This window comes from Hippocampus zosterae, chromosome 5 (assembly GCF_025434085.1).
Source record: "Hippocampus zosterae strain Florida chromosome 5, ASM2543408v3, whole genome shotgun sequence".
Taxonomy (NCBI): Eukaryota; Metazoa; Chordata; class Actinopteri; order Syngnathiformes; family Syngnathidae; genus Hippocampus; species Hippocampus zosterae.
This window is the reverse complement of record NC_067455.1, coordinates 11,889,004-11,909,854: the sequence shown is the minus strand read 5'-3', so window position 1 is coordinate 11,909,854 and position 20,851 is coordinate 11,889,004. Positions and strand designations below refer to the sequence as shown.

At 45.4% G+C, this 20,851-nt stretch overlaps 1 protein-coding gene across 4 annotated transcripts in view; it reads left to right on the top strand.

Moving 5' to 3' along the window:
• Positions 1 to 1,014: 1,014 nt before the first annotated feature.
• The window catches only part of LOC127600719 (transcription factor HIVEP3), a 53,576-nt gene continuing 33,739 nt past the window's right edge, over positions 1,015 to 20,851 (top strand). For all 4 annotated transcript variants that reach the window (XM_052065431.1, XM_052065430.1, XM_052065428.1 and 1 more), the window contains exon 1: positions 1,015 to 1,286. The gene's annotated coding sequence lies outside the window, so the exon portion shown is untranslated. The remainder of the gene's footprint in view (positions 1,287 to 20,851) is intronic.

The window sequence follows — 20,851 nt, the reverse complement described above, 5'->3', positions numbered from 1 at the left end:
GGTACTGATTAATGCGATTGGCTCACAGTTTAACACACCTCCGAAATTAAAAAAAAAAGTTCAAATTACAGTAAATTATGTGATTACGAATATATATTAATCAATGGGGAGAAGACACTGCTAACCCCCCCCCCCATTTTTTAATTAATTGAGGAGTGTGAAAGGTACGTTTTAGCCACGTGTGTAGGATTTTGCTCTCCTGAAAAAGAACCCCAGCAAACAAACTGGTGAGATACTATACATGTTACGGGGCATTTTTTTCAAAATCAAATCATCCATGTATCTCTAAGGAAAATATTGAAAGATCAGTTTGAATTGCTATATTGTGACTACAGGTCTCCAGGTGCTTTGGGGTCATCGTTTGAAGTACAGTACAGTATATATACATTCATTCATTCATCTTCCGTACCGCTTGATCCTCACTAGGGTCGCGGGGGGTGCTGGAGCCCATCCCAGCCGTCTCCGGGCAGTAGGCGGGGGACACCCTGAATCGGTTGCCAGCCAATCGCAGGGCACACATAGACGAACAACCATCCACGCTCACACTCACACCTAGGGACAATTTAGAGTGTTCAATCAGCCTGCCACGCATGTTTTTTTTGGAATGTGGGAGGAAACCGGAGCACCCGGAGAAAACCCACGCAGGCCCGGGGAGAACATGCAAACTCCACACAGGGAGGCCGGAGCTGGAATCGAACCCGGTACCTCTGCACTGTGAAGCCGACGTGCTAACCACTGGACTACCAGGCCGCCGTATATATACATTTAAGACGATAATAAACATTTTTACTTATTACATATTTTTAGATAGACGGATAGTTGGGAATTCATACATATACGCTTCACATGAACCTTCCAGCAGCTCCAGCGGTAGAGAATGAAAACTAACAGTACAGTTTTTATCGGGGAGTGCCTCTCGATACATTTGCCAGTGGCTGCGCTGTTCTGCTCATGAATATTCATGAGGTGGGCGGTAGGAAGCCGGCCCACTGGAGGAGACTGAGAGGGGGCGGTGCCCACCGGACCTGCCGTGCGGGGTGGTGCGGAGCAGTGGAGTGTGTTCTACGTGATGTTGTTTTGTTGTGGCGGTCAGCTGAATGTGGACCGGCTGTCCGCTCTGACACCGCGGCGGGAAGCCCCCTAACGCCCCTCTACCCTCCCTCCCTCCCCAGGACCCACGGACTCGGAGAGCGGCTCCATCCGGCGCATCACAATCCAGGAAATGCGGACCGCTGGTCCGTTCGTCACTAGATAAATGGCTGCAGCGCTCGTACAGTAGCAAACTGGTAAATATAAACCCGGCTAACGCGGTTTGTGTGTGGCTTTTGTTGTGAGTATGGCAGCGGTTTGTCACGGTGGGTGAAGTTAGCGACAGAATGACGTTGACGCTTCCACATGCGGGCAGTGACGTGAAGTTGGTTCGCTGGTTACCTTGTACGCGAAACGCGATGTGAAACATGAAATGATGATCGTGCTTTTTACGAGAACAGGCATTTAGAATTTTGGTGAGGCGATCCAAACTGCTTCCACCCTTATGTTTGCACCATATTGGGGGACCCCCCACCCCCTTTCGCAATTGAATAATCCTAAATTGACCAGCATGCATGCAGGATACATCTAAAATGTAAATCACTAAATGTATTTGTTGGGGACTACACTTCCACATGGCACATTTCTACTGGATGACATCATACTTTAGCTTCCCAAATGATTGTGAGCTCGGCTTTACTCAACGCTACAGGTTTATTCTCGCTGGATTATGTTAATAGATTTGGCTGAGATGTGAGCCACGTGAGGGGCTCTCCTTTAAAACATGAGCTCTTATTTGAGAGGAACATCTGTACAGATAACAGGTGGATGACTGATGGGGTCTCCTCAGGGCAGGTCAACTTTATTGTTTGCTGTAGTACAACTAATAAAGCAACAATATTTATACATTCTGCCTGGCACAGTACACCGCCGTTTAGTTACATGAAAACATACATTTGTTGTAGTGAATAAACATTTTTGGACCACCTGATAATAATTTTCCTGTAACATACCTCAGGATCTCTCATCAGAGAGTGGTTGTGAATCACTGCCCAAATAATACTCCAAATTAAAGGGGGCAGTTTGCAGAAAGTGCCACGCCCGACAAAGAACATCTTATCACAGACCGGAAGCGTGACAAATGAGGTGTCAATCATTTGCTGTAAACTCACAAGCACGCTTAGAGCAGGTCACCGGCATACCCTCATCGCCTCGTGCTGGACAGATAGCTTGGGGTCTAGGAGCATTGCTTAAACTATTTGGGAATAACCGAGCATAAGCGTAGAAAGCAGAGCGAAGGAATCTCAGGCAGCGGAGAGATTTCAGAAACAATGCACAAGTCATCACATCTTTCTGATTGTCAATTTAATTTACATTCCCCCCAAAAAACTTCATATGAATGTCATTATGAATAAATCAAGCTACCAACATAGCAGCCCTGGCTAACATCGGCTAGTCTACAGTGCTATTGCTAGCTTTGTATTGCTAAAGCTGGTATTTTGTTGAAGCTGGACAGCGTTACCCAATATCTATAGTTTGTTGTCCTACTAGTAAGGGGAATAAAATCCAAAATTCAGAGCACAAATTAGATTAAGGTCTAAAATCCAGTATATTTTAATCCATATAATACATCCATTATCCAGTTAGTTTAAACATTTTTTTTTTAATATTTCGCAATTCATTGTGTCATTTTTGCAGTTTCACTGACTCTAGCATAAGAGTTCACATTTCTGTGAATCAAGGTTACTGACTACCTTTCAAATGGCACTTTGGGCCCATAATCCTTTTGACTGTTTTGAGAGAATAAAATAATACCATACTTTTGTGCACACTTGTCCAGTCACATTTTTTCCAGTTGTTTTATCTTTATCTTTTAACTGAATATTTTATTTTGTTATTTTTTTGGATGGGTCAGTAATGCCAGGTATCGGTATTTCAAGGTATCAATTCTCAAAAGGCCGCCAATACCAGGAACCAATACCAATCAATAGGCCCACTTGTTTCATTTGGTTGCAGGTTTTTCTTGCTTTAATGTAAGTACAACCAACAATTATTTCCACATGTCTATAAGCAGCTACACATGCAGTCCCAAGCATTTTTGTGTAAAATCCAGCCCTTGGGGCTCTGCTGCGGCGTACCTCCTCAGCTCTGTTCTGTAAATGACTGCACAGAAATACAGTACAGTATCAGGCCACAGCGGTGAAGGGGGATGAGTGGAGAAAGGCCAATATGCAATTATTTCTTATTGAATCAGCACAAAGCAGCAGGCTCACGGTGCGTCGCTCTTGTCTGGATGGAGACCACTTGTGGTGCCGGCTGAAGAAAGGCGCTAACTCAGCAGGCGCCCAAGGAGTGGGCTGCACTGTGTACTTTTTTTTTTATGGGGGGGAGAAAATTGACATCATAATGCAGTAGATCCTCAAAACATCCAGGAGGTGCTGGAACCATTATCGGCATTTTTGGTTTCCGCATTGTCCACAGGAACATGGATATTTTTAAAAACAGATTTTTTGACAAGCTTTGGCTTTTGCCCACACACAAATTGGTGGCTGCAGTAGTTAAGTAAGGACTTAAGGACTGAAAATCACAGCCCAGTCCCTTTCTGTATGTTGGTTGGCTTCACCTGATTGTAAAGTAGTTGGGAAAACAAATGATTTTATAATTTTAGAAAATAATGGAAATATAAATACTGTTACATTTGTATTCCTTTTAAAAAAACTACCTTCTATTCCGATATTCTGTAGCAAGTAGTGAGTCTAGCGAGTATGTAATAATTTTATAAACATATTTGTGCCGCCCTGAACCATGTTTGGTCCTGGTCACGTTTGCTTCATGGACCTTTTTTTGCAGACGCATGTTCTGCAATTCAGTGCCATGGCTGCTAGTGAGCAATACAGAGATGGACAAAAGATGGCCATGGTTTGTGGTCGCCTTAAATTAAAATAGGACGAAAATAAAGTTATGTGTAATTACTGCAAAGCGGAGCTGTGGTAGCTTGGGAGTAGCTTGCGAGAAAATGGCCACACGAGAATCATTAGCTAATGTAATATATCCTACTATTGCTAGTTAGAATGTACTCTATGGGGTTTGTACACTACTCAGCTTTATATTAATTTGACAAATGACGCTTGTGTAAGTGCCCCTCTTTCATTCCTTTCACAAAGCGCAACTCAGGGTGTGATACTTTTTCAGTAAACTAGTAAACTACTACTTTACTGGAACAAAGCATCTTCCACTAAACTTGGATCTGCGCAAGCTGAAGCCTCTCGAGCTAACTTATCTTAGCATAGCTTGCTCCTTCCGTCTCTTATCAGCGCATCACTAAGCAGTGATCGTTTATGAGTGTGAAGTCATGTGGGAAATTTTTTGAAAAAAAAAATTCATAAGGAGCAGGCGAATGTGATAGTTGTGGCAATGAAATGCTCCTCCCGTCCACTGCCAGCGTGCCATCGGAACAGCCAGGCAAAAAGTATTCACACTCCATCGTTATAGGTAAAGACACTTTAAAATAGACACCTACTGTACTTGTAAGAGTAGAAGAACTGATTGTGCCGAGTTAAAAAAAAAAAAAAGAAACAAATGCTACGATAGCTAATGATAGCAACTGAAAAAATACACCTCAGTCATATCTGCTTTTTCAGAGCAGATGGAATGTTTTGAAATTCCAAGAAACAGGTACTGTAGTTTTTCGGCTGGCACAAGGCACAATACACCAAGGATCATTCTTGTAGCTGACCACAATCAAACAATTCTGCAAAATATTTATGAAGGACATTTATGACATTAAGTACTTGTATTAAGTATCTAGCATACTTGGCCAATGAATTTGTTCAGACACAATGAAAGTGAAAACACACCGCAGTAATATTACGAGAGACTTGAGTCAGTGTGTGCGCGGCCAGTCTGCGTGTGTTCCTCCATGCCTCCCACTGGCGCAACACTTAAGATGGAAAAGGGCACTTTTCTGCCAATTAACACAGCAACACTCTGCGCACTCAATTCCTTCTTTCACCTGGCATCCGCTCACTCATCCACCACGCTGACTCAGCCTTGCAGGTGGCAACGTGTTGATATAAGCGCACCCGATGCCAACGCTAGAGAGGTCGTGTGGAGTTGCTGCCCCTTCAGACCTATCCTTCTCCGACAGAAAACATGCTATGATAACCGCTGATGGAAAGATCAGGAGCTAATGCGCATTTTTTTTTCTTGACATGGAGATGGGTTAATGTCACCCCCCCCCCCCCCCCCCCCAGGGTGTGAAACAGATGGCGTCGTGTCTGTGATACTGAAGAAAAAAGTGAGCATGAGTGTTCAGTAACGGTCTGGCCTGCTTGACAGATTCCTCAAAGCACTGAATGTTTGCGTGTGTGAGCATGCAAGACATTTTTGTTTTCTTTAGGACAACAAGCAACAACTGTGACAGCGGTTTGCTTCAAGAAAAATCTTTTCATGTACAGTATGTCCAAGGGACGGGTTTTTAACTTCTCATTCAACGATGGATTAAATCAATTCATATTAAGTGTACAGTGTAGGGCTAGGCAATTAATTGTTATTGAGCTTTTGATTTGGGATTTTCGCAGTCCTAAAAACAAAAAATCAAATAATCAAAGTAAAATGATTAATGTACCGAACGGTTCAGTGAGTTTATGCAAGTTCCTATGCTGTGAATGCACCCAGAACGCACCGCACCGTGTTGCTGTATCAACTAGCATGCTCCAAACTGTTCATTGACGCCCTTGTTGAAATTTGAGATTCGGGAGTGGAATAAGTGATACATTTTGACATCAATGAATAATTAAATGCGTTAACCAATCATGATTTCTGTATTAATCAAAATAATCATGATTCTTTTTTTCCCCCCCAAATCACCCAGCCCTGAAATAAAATAATAATGTTTGATGTTGATGCTGAAATGTTGACTTGAACCAGTCAACCAGTTCCACATTGAATTTAGATCAATACTGTTTTATGTTATTTAGTTAGTGTTATTGTCATATTTGAATCACATTTCCAACAAAATCTGTCACGTTGGCCCACATACAGTAAACATTAAGTCCGACATTTGCATGATTGGGGTCAGTGTGTGCTTGTCCTGACCTCATGTTAACCTCTCACAATTGAAATGGGGGACATGACTATACAGTATATGTGCTAGTGTGGCTTCCTCATATGTGCCAGCCTGACTTATGTAATCTTGTGTGGACAAGGAGATAGGCAGCGCGGGCTGCGCTTAAAGAGGACTGGCAGGAGTGACTCATTGAGAACGTCCCTTCATTAGGGTTAATCATTACCTGCATCTGTGCTGTTGCAAACTTGAGGGTTGACTTTTGTCCATTGCTCCAAATAAGTTGATCAGACAGCGTGATGTTATGGCTCCGAGTGTCTTGGTATTTTCGCCAACACACAATGTGTCTGCTTCTTCTCCATACAGCTGATGTTATAATCTCCCCTGTGTATCAACAGTGGTCTTATTTTGTGCGTGTTGACTTTCCACAGTGGCGAGTGTTGTGTAATAGCGTGATTGTATGCTTTTGTGCCTGTACACCACAGGTATGTAAGAGAAGGGCTTGGTCAGAATTTCATTGTTGTAAGTGGGGGGGACGTGATCATGGAAGACGCAGTACACTGTGTGGACAAACGTATTTGGACACATGGCCAGTACATACATATTCACAAAGTGGAAATGGGACGTTTCGTGTCATTTCTCATTATAATAATTAATAAATAATGATTAATATAGGCAGCACGTTGATCGAATGGTGAGCACGTTTGCCTCACAGTACAGAGGTGTAGGGTTCGATTCCGGGTCCAGCCTTCCTGTGTGGAGTTTGCATGTTCTCCCCGTACCAGCGTGGGTTTTCTCCGGGTACTCCGGTTTCCTCCCGCATTCCAAAAACATGAATGGCAGGTTAATGGAGCACCCTAAATTGTCCTTTGGTGTGATTATTATTATTTGGTGTGATCCTGATAGGACGCTCTAAATTGTCCCTAGGTGTGAGTGTGGGCGCGAAAGGTTGTTCGTCTGTGTTTGCCTTGTGATTGGCTGGTAACGAGTTCACGTTGTACCCAGCCTACTGCCCGATGACAGCTGAAATAGGCTCCAGCACACCCGTGACCCTCGTGAGGATACGCGGATTAGAAAATGGATGACGGATGGATCATTAATAAATCTATTGTCTTTCATTGAACAAAGCGGGTCACATTTTGAAAACCACAGCTCTCGCTCAACCCTTAATTAATTGTGCTTCCGCGTTTAAGTCCATGTTTTGTAGCTTAACAGTTATGAAATTCTGAAGTGAACAGTGTAGTAAAACATTCTTCCATGGAGAGTCTGTGATGAGAAATGAAGATGCACGCTGGTATGTCTGTGTATATTGATAAGTAATGCAGCGGAGGGATTGCATTTCACCACTTGCTTGATGGATCTCTTCCAAATACTGTTTTCTCTGCTTTGTTACATCAGGTTTGCAACCACACTTACACTAATTGCAGCTGATAATGCATATAGATGAGTGAATGTGGGAGTGTGGGAGATGCGGCACCCGCACTCACCTCTTTCTTTGTCTCAGCATATACTTTAAGACGTCCCCACAGGAACAAGACCTGAGGATTGCAGGGGGATTTATTGTATGCGGGAATCTAAGAGGGGGCTTTTGGGAAAGTCCTTCCAGGCCTGGTGCGCTTTTGATGAGCACATCTCGCTCATATCACCCAAAATTCCCCTCTCGGCTTGTGACTAAGGTGCAGTGATTCTTAGCTTGGGGATGTCAGAGCAGGATTCTTGTAAGTTATTTTGTCTTTGCTGGTTTCATTAGGGATGGGAATTCCCTTCTTCAACTATGGTAAAAAATGTTTTTTAAAATTTGCATTACTTATGGCATGTGACACTGAACTTCTGTTTCCACTCCAGTATCAAATGGAACAGAACACTGCATCCTGAAAAAGTCCTTTTGGGTTGTGTAAAGAGTCCTCAAGTAGTTAGCGTAAAAGGAAAAAAAATATAGAATTTTTTTTTTGCCTCGGGTACCCACTTGATTGGTGAGCACCTCGGAGAGACAAGACAAGTCAATCGTTCCTGGCATACATGTCAAGATGGTAAGAAGACAATTTCAAAATAAATTGTCCCAAATACCTCAATACACAGACATCAGTGACTTTGTATGCCTTTATTTTGAAGTTGTTCATCTTTCCGGCTGGAGGCTTGATAGGTGGAGCCAAGTTTCATTGCTCACACAAATTTATGCCGCCAACATCAACATGTCATCCTGAAATAATTTTCAAATGCTAATTAAGGAAGCTAAAAAAAAATTTAATTCATTACATTGACATTGTCTTATATGGCTGTATGGATAGTAGCGAACTGCTAGCCACTTAGCAATTGCCCGATATAACTTGACTTCTTTTCAAATGGCAGTTTGCACCCAGAATCTTTTTTACTGTTTTGAGAGAATAAAATAAAGTTTGCTGCTTTGCACGGTTTGAATTTAGGAAAAACAAAAGTTCTAAAAATAAAAAACAATTGGTCATTCATTAAGTGAAACCTTTTTTTTCTGTTGTGGATTTTTAAATTCTTGAACCAAAAACAAACGTATATATTTTTATTCTATCCAAGCACTTGATTATTGAATATATTTTTTAGTAGTATATCCGAGTACGAAAATATTCGATAGATGCAACTTTCAGGTCTGCTTTGATGTTACTCAACTTCCCATAGCTGACATCATGCTGTCCTTCTTTTGACAGCGAAATGATTGACGCTGAATCAACAGCTCCTGTGCTGGTTGCCACCTCATTTCCTGCAAGACAATGAAGGATAAATTCCACAAAAAGAATTCTTAACTAATCCGTTCCTTTGTGTCCAGTCTCTCTCTGTCCCCGGGGTTGCTGTGAAATGAAAGGTCATAGCTCAGTGTTTGGGTCATACATGTAATTTCACGTAACATGAAATAATCCAGATATAAAATGCGCAAAAGACATTAGGAAACCCATTAGGAGTCTGGCATGTGAGGTGTGATTGTGGATGGCCTGCATGTATTTGTTCCATACTGCAGTGTCTTTTGTTGGCAAGCTTCGCCTTACTTTGTCAGTTCAGGTCATTTAAAGAACGCCTCATTTTAGAAGCTGTTAATTATGCACAAGCGTGGTTGACCGTCACTCGGTAAGGTTGCTTACTTTTCATCCTACCAAAGGTCAAAACCCATTAGATTTCCTTCAGATGTTTCCGTTTTCTTGTGGTATCGTGTCTCTTGTGAAACTGGGATGATTTTCCCAGATATACAGTAAGTCCTTTCATGAGACATGGTGTTCTTTTCCATTTGATGTCACTTCACACCATGAGACGTATTTACTGTACTACGTCTGTTTATGTACACTTCACAGGTATGGCCCAACATGTTTATATACATTAAATGCATATGATGTTTTTGCTGATGTGTCCATATTGCTACCCCAAAGTGAGGGCGGCTTTTTCAGGTAATTGAAGGTCAATATTTGCCCGCGTGTGCCCTCAGACAACTTTCCTGGCTTGGTCTAGACAGAACACAGGCTCCCTCTGTGCTTCAGTAAAATCAGGCAGCCTGTCATATTCTTGGTCTTGCTTTGCCAGACTGATCTGACTTCCCTGAGTTTACACCATGAAAAAGCAGTGGTTATCCCCACATGTGGAAGCTCCCTTTTTTTTTTAAACAGATCCACAAAAAGGGATTAAAGTTTAAAAAAAACCCACATCGGATCACTCACAGAGGCATGTGGCTAATTAAATTCAACTGGTGTAACGGTTTCACTGTAGCATTAGGATATTATTTATTAGTTAGAAGAAATATGTAAACTAGTATTTCACAAAAAAAGGTCTTATTTCAGTGCTAGTCATCCGTCGAGCTTTTCAAATGTGAGCATGTGCAAGTGTCCATCTAAATGTACCGCACAGACTGTTGCAATTAATGAAACAGACAAATGACCGGAGTCAGCCTAAGGTTTGCAATTTAACTCATTTCGTCTGTCCTTGTTTCAATTATATTGCTGTGTTCATTCTTTTGATTTGGAAAATGATGGCTGTCCTATTGGCTTGATCACAATTGTAAGTGTACAGGAGTAACGCGATTTATGAATGACTTGACTTATGGGTCTGTTGAGATATGACCCGTTGCTGAGATGAGTTTTGTGTCTGTGTGGAATAAAAAATGTCTATTACGACTACTCAATGGTGGCATCGAACTTCACAACAATCAGAGGTTTGTCAGATGGTGAACAAATGGGGCTAAGTGTTTACTTTAAGTTGTTTATTCCCGCACCGACTTAAGGTTTCCTGAAAAAAATTAACATAATACAAAGAGAATTAGAAATTTTGTATTACCATGACACCCAAAATTTGTCTGGAGAGGAGCCGCTAGCGTAACGCTAGCACCCAATCCAAACCGCTAATTGGCTAAGAAAACTAGCATTGATGTTGTGGTGTTATAACCCTTGAAGCGAAGTATATTTAAACACAATTGGTGCAGCAATGTTGACTACTTACTAATATCACTGAGCATTTGTGACCGTCTTTGTCTTTATTTGGGTCGACATGTATTATAGATTCATCTGCTGGCGAAGTCATGCCCAAAAGAAACCACTCAAGAAATTCATAAAATCATGAAAAATCAACTGGTGATACTTTTCATTCTATTTAGTTAGTTGTGTTTTGACTCTATGTTTCAGTTTTTAGTTTTACTTTCAAATTTGCATGACATCACTCATGTACTGAACTACTGGGAAGGATCCTGGGGGTACCGTAATTCTTTTGTGCTTGTTGCGATTTCAAAGTGGATTTGTGTGGATTCCAGATCTGTTGTCTTGCAAAGGCTACTAATTGCTAGGTTAACAGCCAAACAAAGGGCTTTACCTCTGTTTCACTTGATGGTAAAATTCAACAACAGCACGCAGCAGTGAATCATTGTAACATCAGTGAGTAATCCTCTGTCACATTGGTCACACTCTTCTGGCACAATAACCTCTGAAGATGAATCAGGTGCAGGTCCTGAGCATGAGTTTCTTTATGAGTAGTCAGCAAGTTGGCCATCCGTTGTCCCATCTACCACGCTGATTACAGAAGCGTTTATCAGTGGCGTGAAGACACAATATTGCCCCCCGACCACCCCATCCCTCCCCCAGCAATCCTCCTCCTCCACTCTCTTACCGGAGCGAAACCCCAGAGTTGCTGACACAGACTCACCCATTGTGTAATTGAGAAAATAAACAGATGATGGGGGGGCAAAAAAGCATGTGGTGCCCGTCATAGGACTATGTGTTTATCCTTGGCTGTGGGAATTCCAAGTCAGTTTTCATCACCATTGGGAGAGCGAGAATGGATGAGGTGGGAGAGATTGTAGGTGAGTGGGTGGCTGGAGAGAGTGGGCAAATATTTGAGGCTAACATTCAACATATCTTTCTGTCCGTGTATATTTTCTACACTAACTTTCTTTAAACGGGTGATATGTTTTAAATTATCTTTGGTTATGATTTTTTTTTTAAATCTTGAGCTTTATAGGTCATATATTTGAATTGATGAAGTTATGTTGTTTAATTGCTTTGTCTTGAAACAATGGGGTTGGAATGGATTTTACTGTTTGGAGGCATCCAAGGGAAGAGTGCAAATAATTCTAGTTTGCTAAACAGTCTGTTCTTAGAATTTAAGAAACGTCACTGCGGCTGGACTAACACTGATGACTGGGCTGTGGTAGTATTAATTGTTGTCTTTGTTTGATTCAATTTGTTCATTTATCAAGACAGAGCCTGTAGTCAGTGACGCTTAAGCAATTTCAACTTTAAAATCTGTATTCAAGCGTGGTAAGCATTTGGCTACCACGTCTGCCTTCAAAGGCAGAAGAGACTTCCAATTGCCCTTATTTCTGAATGTATGAATTGGTTGTTTGTCAACGTATGCCCTATGAATGGCTTGCGCCCAGTCCAGCATGCACCCTGCTTTTCGCCCAAAGTCAGATGGTATGGGATCCAGCTCAGCTTTGATTCTGGACTAGAGAAGCATTTGAAAATTGACGGATGTATGTTCTATGTTGGAATGTCCTTTCATAGGCACATCAGTAGGATTCTTGTGTACCAAAGATTACTATATTAAAAACTCATTCACTGCCTGCCCAGGTACAACAATAGACCTTTGACTTCTCTAGGGTGTCATGTAAAAACATTGAATTACATTTTGCAAGTGGATTTTTTACATTTCTGGGAAAAAGTCAAATAAGGAAAGAAAGATGTGCTTCAATTTAAGGTGTTTTCACTTATGTAAGCTTGCCATCCTCAAAAACCAGCAGTCAGCAGTCCTGTTGTTTGCACCCAGGTAGTCCCAGAGTTTTGCACTGTCAGCAACAAGAAGGAGCAACCCCAGCTAGGTCACCGCAGAATTTGAATATTCATCAGTTGTGCTTGTGCCATGGTTGTCCTCCGAGGAAACATTTGCCCTGGTCGTTTGCCATAGATGAGAAATAAAGGCATTCTGGTTTTATCTTTGGATGACTTTGACTCGGACAAAAGCATCCACAGGGAAATTAGGATCTTCCTGACTGTTAGCGTGTGGCCAGCATTGGAGGGTTCAGCTCCCTTGTGTCTCTTGGATTTTGTTTCAGCCTTACAGTCTCCTAACTAGGTGCTATCTATGTAGCTAATGGGCATTCTTTGAGAATACACCATCTGACTGCCACTGAGTAAGTGTCCATTACTGCAGGAGTGCCTAAATTACAAAGAAGAGGGAGATGAAGAGAAACAGGCCGACAAGTAAAAGCTACTGAGTTGGAAGACGTGGGTTGTGGGTTTAATAGGTTTCCACATCAATCTTCTTTGTAAGCATGTGAGAAAGTTGCCCCTTTCTGCAAAGTGGTTTGAGGAGTCAGTACAGAGTGAGGAGAAATTCAAGGAGAGCTGTTGGTCCAGTGTTAGGTCGCTTGCTGACTGTCAGAACTGAAAACGTTGCCCAAAGCAAAATCACAGACCTAACAGTGTCATCATCTGTGGTGTCCCTCAGGGTTGGGTGCTGGGCTCCACCCTCTTCATCCTTTATCTGCTCCTCCTGGGCAACCTTACTAGCAGATATGGGGTTACAAATCACTATTATGTGGTCTAGACACACCTCTCCATAAGGACAACAACCACCTCTTCTGCCCATTTGCCAACATTTAACGTTTGGACAAAAATTACGCTGGCAGGCACACCAGGAGAAAACGAGACACAGCAAAAGTGCTTACAGAAGAAATGAAATAGCTTGTCAACAAAGGAGAAGATGACCCAATCGCGAAAATACCAAAACTGAGATAATAATTAACACAAGCAAACACAAGCTTACAGAAAAGCGGAGAATCAAGAACGGAGGACGAGAATACAGAGCAATATCGATGAGAGCATCTAGAACACTGCACTTGAACAAATGGCATGAGCAAGGCGAATTATCCGACAGGCAGTTGTCGACCCGGATGTACTTAAATAGTCCGTATTCAAATGAGTAACCGGTGCACAGCAGCAAAGACCGAAACACCTCTGCCACCTACTGGAGACTAAACAGAACGGAATTATGACAGCTGTTGGTGCCATTTATGAGACAAGAGGACAGGTTTTTCTTATTTATTTCACAAGTGCAGCCATATTTTTTATAGGAGCTGCACTTTTCTATGCTGAAAATATCTTGTGCTAATGTTCCGTCCCGTGTTTTCACAGCATGCGTCGTGTTGCATTGCTTTCTGCACTGTCATCTCCACAGACGAGATGGTGCTGTCAAACATGCCTTTATGACTGTTCACATATGTGCCTCTCCTCAGAAGCAACATTGGAATTCAAGTAGGAGGGTGGCTATTTATGTATCCAACACGAGTCATCTTTTAAGTATTCCCACTTTGACTGTCCGTCAGTTTTGGCTGCGCATGCCTACAAATGACCTCACTGTGTTTGGTTAGGTTTTCGGTACGGTCCTGTCGGAAATATTTGGCAATTATTCAATGAGGTTTTTCTTATGCTACAGTCAGACCAAATGCTTTGCGCAGCGTTTCTGGCGATGCGCTTATATTGTCAATGTAGTTCGCGTGATCAAGTGTACAGGTGGCGTGCGTAAAGCAAAAATTTTGCTTAGTGAATTGGGAGCAAGGAAGTTTGAATATCTTATAAATCGACTAAGTTGTGAAAGTACCCTGAATGCACAATGTTATTTGGGCAGCAAGGGTATGACGCGCATGTGATTCCGCCCTCCCTAAGCATGCCTAAATTTATGACAACCCAGTTGGAGATTACTGTAAAAATTAAAACAACAAAAAGAAGTATGCACACACATTGTCTATTTAAGTCCAAGACATGATTCATGTTAAAAACATTGCCATTTCTAATGTGAAAGCCACTCTAAAACCCCAATTAACATGCTAACAAAAAAAATTAGGTATTGAATCCCCATGAGCGATATTCCTTCAAATAATCCATATTCACACATAATAACATAACAATATTGCAAGGCACATCTTGTTTCAAATATATGAAAAACTTATAGTACATATTAGTAGGGGTCAATCGCTTCCTATTCTTCTCATCTCATCGTGTTTACTCCATGCATTCACGGCCAACGTGCGCATAGCAGGAAAAGCCAGTATTACTTTTTAAAATTTTTCTATGGATTTCATTTTAGTATATTCCTATTTTACTTTGTTACTCATTTCCTTTCGGATTATTATTTCAATTTATATTTAATTTTTTTTTTTGAGGATTCTAGGAATTTTATTGTCAGCCCAATACACAATTCCACAAGTCCCAGATTAGGCCATAAACCAAGATTTGTGAAAATAAAACTAGAACAGCAAAATGAAATAAAAAATATTTGATGAAGAGATATGGATTTATAATGCCCAAGATTCTCCTTTTTCGAAAACATTTTCGTCTCCACGCATAACAACTATACTTTTAAATGTCCACTGATGTGCTTTTTTTTAACTGAAAAAGAGACTGAGGTTGGAAAAAGTCAAAGTGGATGTTTTAAAAGTGGCAGTTATTTTCATGCAAGTACTGAAAATGCATGTGCTGTTTGTTAAGTGTTTTGTGTTGGCGCGTATGAGTGAGGAACCCAAAACAACAATGGTGGACCACAAGGCTTTTCGAGTTTGGCAAAAAAAAAAAAAATATCAAAACAAACCCCGAAAAAACCTCCAGCAAAGTATATGTTTATGGTACCAATACTGTATATAGCGTAGACGCATTTTGAAGCTCATAGGATTCTCTTGTTGTAGTGTTAAAACTTCATATTCAACTTAATATTTGAGCAGGTGATTTACAGTAAATGTTTTGCGTAAGCTAGTCTGACATAAAAAATGAACAGCTAAATTGTGTTTTTTTTTTAAATAAAAATTAATTGTCAAAATAGCAATGCAAAACTTTAATTACATCATGTGCTTTGCAGAAGCACGTTGCATGATCTTGCTGCACTTCATTGCATGCCGAGACCAACATAAACACCACATTATCTGTTCATTTGCTTGGACAAAGACATTCCAGACGAGATTACTTTAACATTTGAAAACATTAAAACATAACCTTACAACATGCAATTAGGGTTTTGTCGAGTTTATTTTTATGAAATATTTTGCTGTATAACCGTTTTGATTGTTTCTGGGTGGGAAAAAACGAAATATGGAATTGGACAATGTCACGTTCTGTCCGAAGCGATAGCTATCGCTTCGTGCAGAACAAATGAAATAAAGGTTGGATCCCCGGAGAACAGACAACGAAAAAATCTTGTCAACGAAAAAGTGTCTTTAATGACAAAAGAACAGAAAGAGCCCGACAGGGAAAAACGGTAACACAAAACGCTGGTCAAATAAGGACCAGGAAATAACAAGAAGGGTACTCTAACAGAAAACGCTCGCGGAAAACAACACGACGCGAGGAGGACCTGAATTTGGCGGAGAATAGAGCAATACAACAACTAGGAGCAAAACGCGAATAACGGCCGTAAGGCAAAAAGGCAACGGGTCAATTGACAATAGCGAGATCGAGCGCGGGTGCAATATGGCACGGCATGGAATTCTCCGGCAGTGAGATGACTGCCGGAGTCGCTTGATAAAGGCAGGTGATCAGCCCGAAATTAACAACAGGTGTGCAGTCGGGGAAAAGAAAGCCCGCCCCCTGCAGGCAGGCACGGAACGTGACAGTACCCCCCCCTCAACGGACGCCTCCCGGCGGACCTCCCGGTTTGGAAGGGTGAGCGGTGTGGAAGTCGCGCAGAAGGGACGGGTCAAGGATCCAGGAGCGAGGCACCCACTGCCGCTCCTCAGGCCCGTAGCCCTCCCAATCGACCAGGTATTGGAAGCCCTTGCCCCTGCGCCGAGAGTCCAGGATGGCACGAACCGTGTACACCGGGTCACCGTCGACGACCCGCGGAGGGGGCGGCGGCGTGGGAGGAGGAGCCAAGTCACTGGAAGAGACGGGTTTGAGAAGGGAGACGTGGAAGACGGGGTGGACCTTCATGGTAGGAGGTAGACGGAGCCTGACAGCAGCCGGGTTGATGACGGCCTCAACCTCGAAGGGACCAGTGAATCGAGGACCCAGTTTCGCCGAGGAGCCGGCCAGGCGAAGGTCCCGAGTAGCCAGCCATACCTTCTGCCCCACCAGATAGGAGGGGGCCGGGCGCCGACGACGATCCGCAATTTGACGATTCCGGGACGCCGTGCGGGACAATGCCGCCCGGGCCTCCCTCCACACACGATGGGCCCGCTTGAGATGATGCTGGACGGAAGGGACCTCCACCTGCCCCTCCTGTGACGGGAACAGCGGCGGCTGGTAGCCGTAGGCAGACATGAACGGTGACCGGCCGGTTGCGGAGGAGACGAGGGTGTTGTGCGCATACTCCACCCATGGCAAGTGGTCGACCCATGACGCGGGACGGTGGAGACACACACAGCGGAGGGCCGCCCCCAGATCCTGGTTGGCGCGCTCCGCCTGTCCGTTAGACTGGGGGTGGTAGCCGGAGGTCAGGCTGGCAGTGGCTCCGAGGGACCGGCAGAACCGCTTCCAGACGCGAGACACGAACTGGGGCCCCCGATCAGACACAATGTCCGTCGGAATGCCGTGGAGGCGGAAAACGTGTTCGACCAGGAGGTCGGCGGTCTCCAGCGCCGACGGTAACCTGGACAAGGGCACAAAATGAGCCGCCTTGGAGAAGCGGTCCACGATCGTGAGCACGACCGTACGGCCCCGGGAGGGGGGAAGGCCCGTGACGAAGTCCAGAGCGATGTGGGACCAGGGGCGTGGCGGAACGGGCAACGGTTGGAGCAATCCCGCCGGAGGTTGACGGGAAGACTTGCCGCATGCGCAGGAGGTGCAGGCCCTGACGAACTCCGTCACGTCGCTCCGGAGCTCCGGCCACCAGAACCGCTGGGAGACGAGTTGCACCGTCCGGCTCACCCCCGGATGGCATGCCACCTTGGATCCATGCCCCCACTGCAGGACCTCCGAGCGCAGGGACGGAGGCACGAACAGTCTCCCCGCCGGACACCCCGCCGGCACCTGAACCCCCTCCAGGGCAGTCTGGATCCGCTGCTCAACCTCCCACTGGACGACCCCCACGATGCACTGAGCTGGGAGGATGGTTTCCGGGGGCCGGTCCCCTCCCGTGGGGTCGTGGAGACGGGAGAGGGCGTCGGGCTTGGTGTTCTTCGACCCGGGGGAGTAGGTGAGAATAAAGTCGAACCTGGTGAGAAACAAGGCCCACCGGGCCTGACGGGGGTTTAGTCTTTTGGCGGTACGGAGGTAAGCAAGGTTCTTGTGGTCGGTGTAAACGGTAAAAGGCTCCTTTGCCCCCTCGAGCCAGTGCCGCCACTCCTGCAAGGCGGAGACAACAGCTAACAGTTCGCGGTTGCCCACGTCGTAGTTGGATTCGGCCGCTGTGAGTCGACGTGAGAAGAAGGCGCAGGGGTGCAGCTTCTGGTCGATGGGCGAGCGTTGAGACAGCACCGCCCCCACCCCTGAATCCGAGGCGTCCACCTCTACAATAAAGGGAAGATCAGGGTCAGGATGTTGAAGTACAGGGGGACTGGTAAACGCCGCCTTTAAGTCTGTGAACGCAGCGTCCGCGGTGGAATCCCACTTGAACGGGGTCTTAATAGACGTCAGGCGGGTCAAGGGGAGCGCCTTCTGGCTATAGGCCCGGATAAACCGTCTATAGAAATTGGCGAACCCCAGGAAACGCTGCAGTTCTTTACGATTAGTGGGAACCGGCCAGTTCGTGACTGCCTGTGTCTTGATGGGGTCTGCTCGTAACCTACCCCGCTCAATGATAAACCCCAGAAAGGAGATTACGGGAACATGGAATTCACACTTCTCTGCCTTGACGAAGAGCCGGTTTTCTAATAGGCGCTGTAGCACCCGCCTAACATGTTGCTTGTGCTCCTGTAACGACCGGGAGAAAATCAATATATCGTCCAAGTAGACAAAACAGAAGATGTTGATCATGTCTCTTAGCACGTCATTTATGAGGTTTTGGAAGACGGCAGGAGCGTTAGTGAGACCGAAAGGCATCACTAAGTACTCAAAATGGCCTAGAGGGGTCTTGAAAGCGGTCTTCCATTCATCTCCCTCTCTGATACGGACCAAGTGATAAGCGCTGCGCAAATCTAACTTGGAGAAAATGGTGGCGGATTGCAATGGGGCGAAGGCGGAATCTAACAAAGGTAGTGGGTATTTATTCTTTATGGTTATCTCGTTTAACCCACGATAGTCGACGCAGGGTCGCAGGGACTTGTCCTTCTTTCCCACGAAAAAAACCCCCGCCCCTAACGGTGAACGCGAAGGTCTAATGAGACCTGCGGCGAGCGAGCTGTTAATGTACTCCGTCAACGCCTCGCGTTCAGGCCGAGACACCTGATACAGCCTCGAGGTCGGCAACGGAGCGCCCGCCTGCAGGTCTATTGCGCAATCATAGGGGCGGTGTGGAGGTAAGGAGCGCGCGCGGTCCTCGCTAAAAGCCCCCTTGAGGTCCCGATAGCAATCCGGCACTCCGTCAAGGCAGATATCCTCGGGGGGGGTGACGCGTTTATACCCCCCGACGGCTGACTGTAAACAGTGCTGATAACAGTACGGACTCCAACTATCTATTGCTGGGCGCGCCCAGGAAATTACGGGGTTGTGTACCCTAAGCCAGGGTAACCCAAGGATAATAGGAGCGTTGCGGGACCGCATTACCAGAAAACGCCGATGCTCGACATGGTTACCCGAAAGTTGCAGTTTCAATGGCTCCGTTCTGTGCGTAACGACCGCCAGGAGACGCCCATCGAGATCGCGAACCCGCTTTCTATCAATAAGCTCCTCCAAGAAACAACCCAACTCGGAGGCAAGCTCGGTGTCCATCAGACAATCGTCTGCTCCTGAGTCTACCAGGGCCCGAACCCGCCTCGACCGGGAGTCACCAAATATCTCCCCCTCAAGTTCCAGTCTGTTGGGGTGTCCCGATCGCGCGTCGGCTTGTCTAGGCTCGGGGGTTAACGCGCGGGATCGTGACTCACAGTACTCGGGATAGACGTGAAAAGATGATCCCGGAAGGCTGGTTGTGGTGTGAGGAGAGGTTTGGGTGTTGTCTCTGGTCGTACGACGGCTGGCACGGCGACTTCCTTCCTCTCCGCCAACGTCCTTGCCACCCAGCTGCATAGGTTCCGCCGCGGGTGCCGTCTCCCGGAATACTCCCCGATGTTCCTCACGATGTGGAGAGTGTCGATACGGGAAACGGTTTCCCCCACGCTCCCGGCCCCGCTCCCTCAAGCGATTGTCCATGAGGAGAGCGAGGTCAATCAGCTCCTCCAGGTCGGTGCTGTGGTCGCGGGTCGCCAGCTCGTCCTTGAGCTGAGAGTTCAGGCCGCGTCGAAACAGTCCACACAATGCTCGATCACCGTATCCGCTCTGTGCTGCCAGAATCCGGAACTCGATCGAGTAGTCGGCGACCGATCGTCTTCCCTGGTGGAGGGCAAGTAGCCGACCCTCTGCCTCTCGGCCCCGCACGGGATGGTGGAACACCCGGCGAAAGGCTGTCACGAATTCAGGGAACGATGATCGGAGACTCGGCTTGGATTCGCTGGTCGCAATCGCCCATGACGCCGCCGGACCTGTTAACAAACTCATGATATAGGCCACTTTGGCAGCATCATTAGCGTAGGCAGACGGCTGTTGGTCGAATACGAGTGAGCACTGGTGAAGGAAGTGACCACACTGCCCATGCTCACCCCCATAGCGAGGGGGGTGTGGAAGCGATGGTTCCCTCGACATAATGGTATGAGAGGGGAACGCTTCCGGGGTGGCTGGATGGCCCCCGGAGGAATGGGGTCTCCGTTCCTCCACCCGTGTTAGACGAGGCTCGTAATCGTCGAGCCGATGAGCCAGCATGGAGACCGCGCCTCGGAGTTCCGAAATGGCTTGGCCCTGCTGACTCATCTGTTGCTCTTGTCGTGCAAGAGCGGACAATATTTTTTCGACGTCTGCGGGATCCATGGTGGCCGGAGAATTCTGTCACGTTCTGTCCGAAGCGATAGCTATCGCTTCGTGCAGAACAAATGAAATAAAGGTTGGATCCCCGGAGAACAGACAACGAAAAAATCTTGTCAACGAAAAAGTGTCTTTAATGACAAAAGAACAGAAAGAGCCCGACAGGGAAAAACGGTAACACAAAACGCTGGTCAAATAAGGACCAGGAAATAACAAGAAGGGTACTCTAACAGAAAACGCTCGCGGAAAACAACACGACGCGAGGAGGACCTGAATTTGGCGGAGAATAGAGCAATACAACAACTAGGAGCAAAACGCGAATAACGGCCGTAAGGCA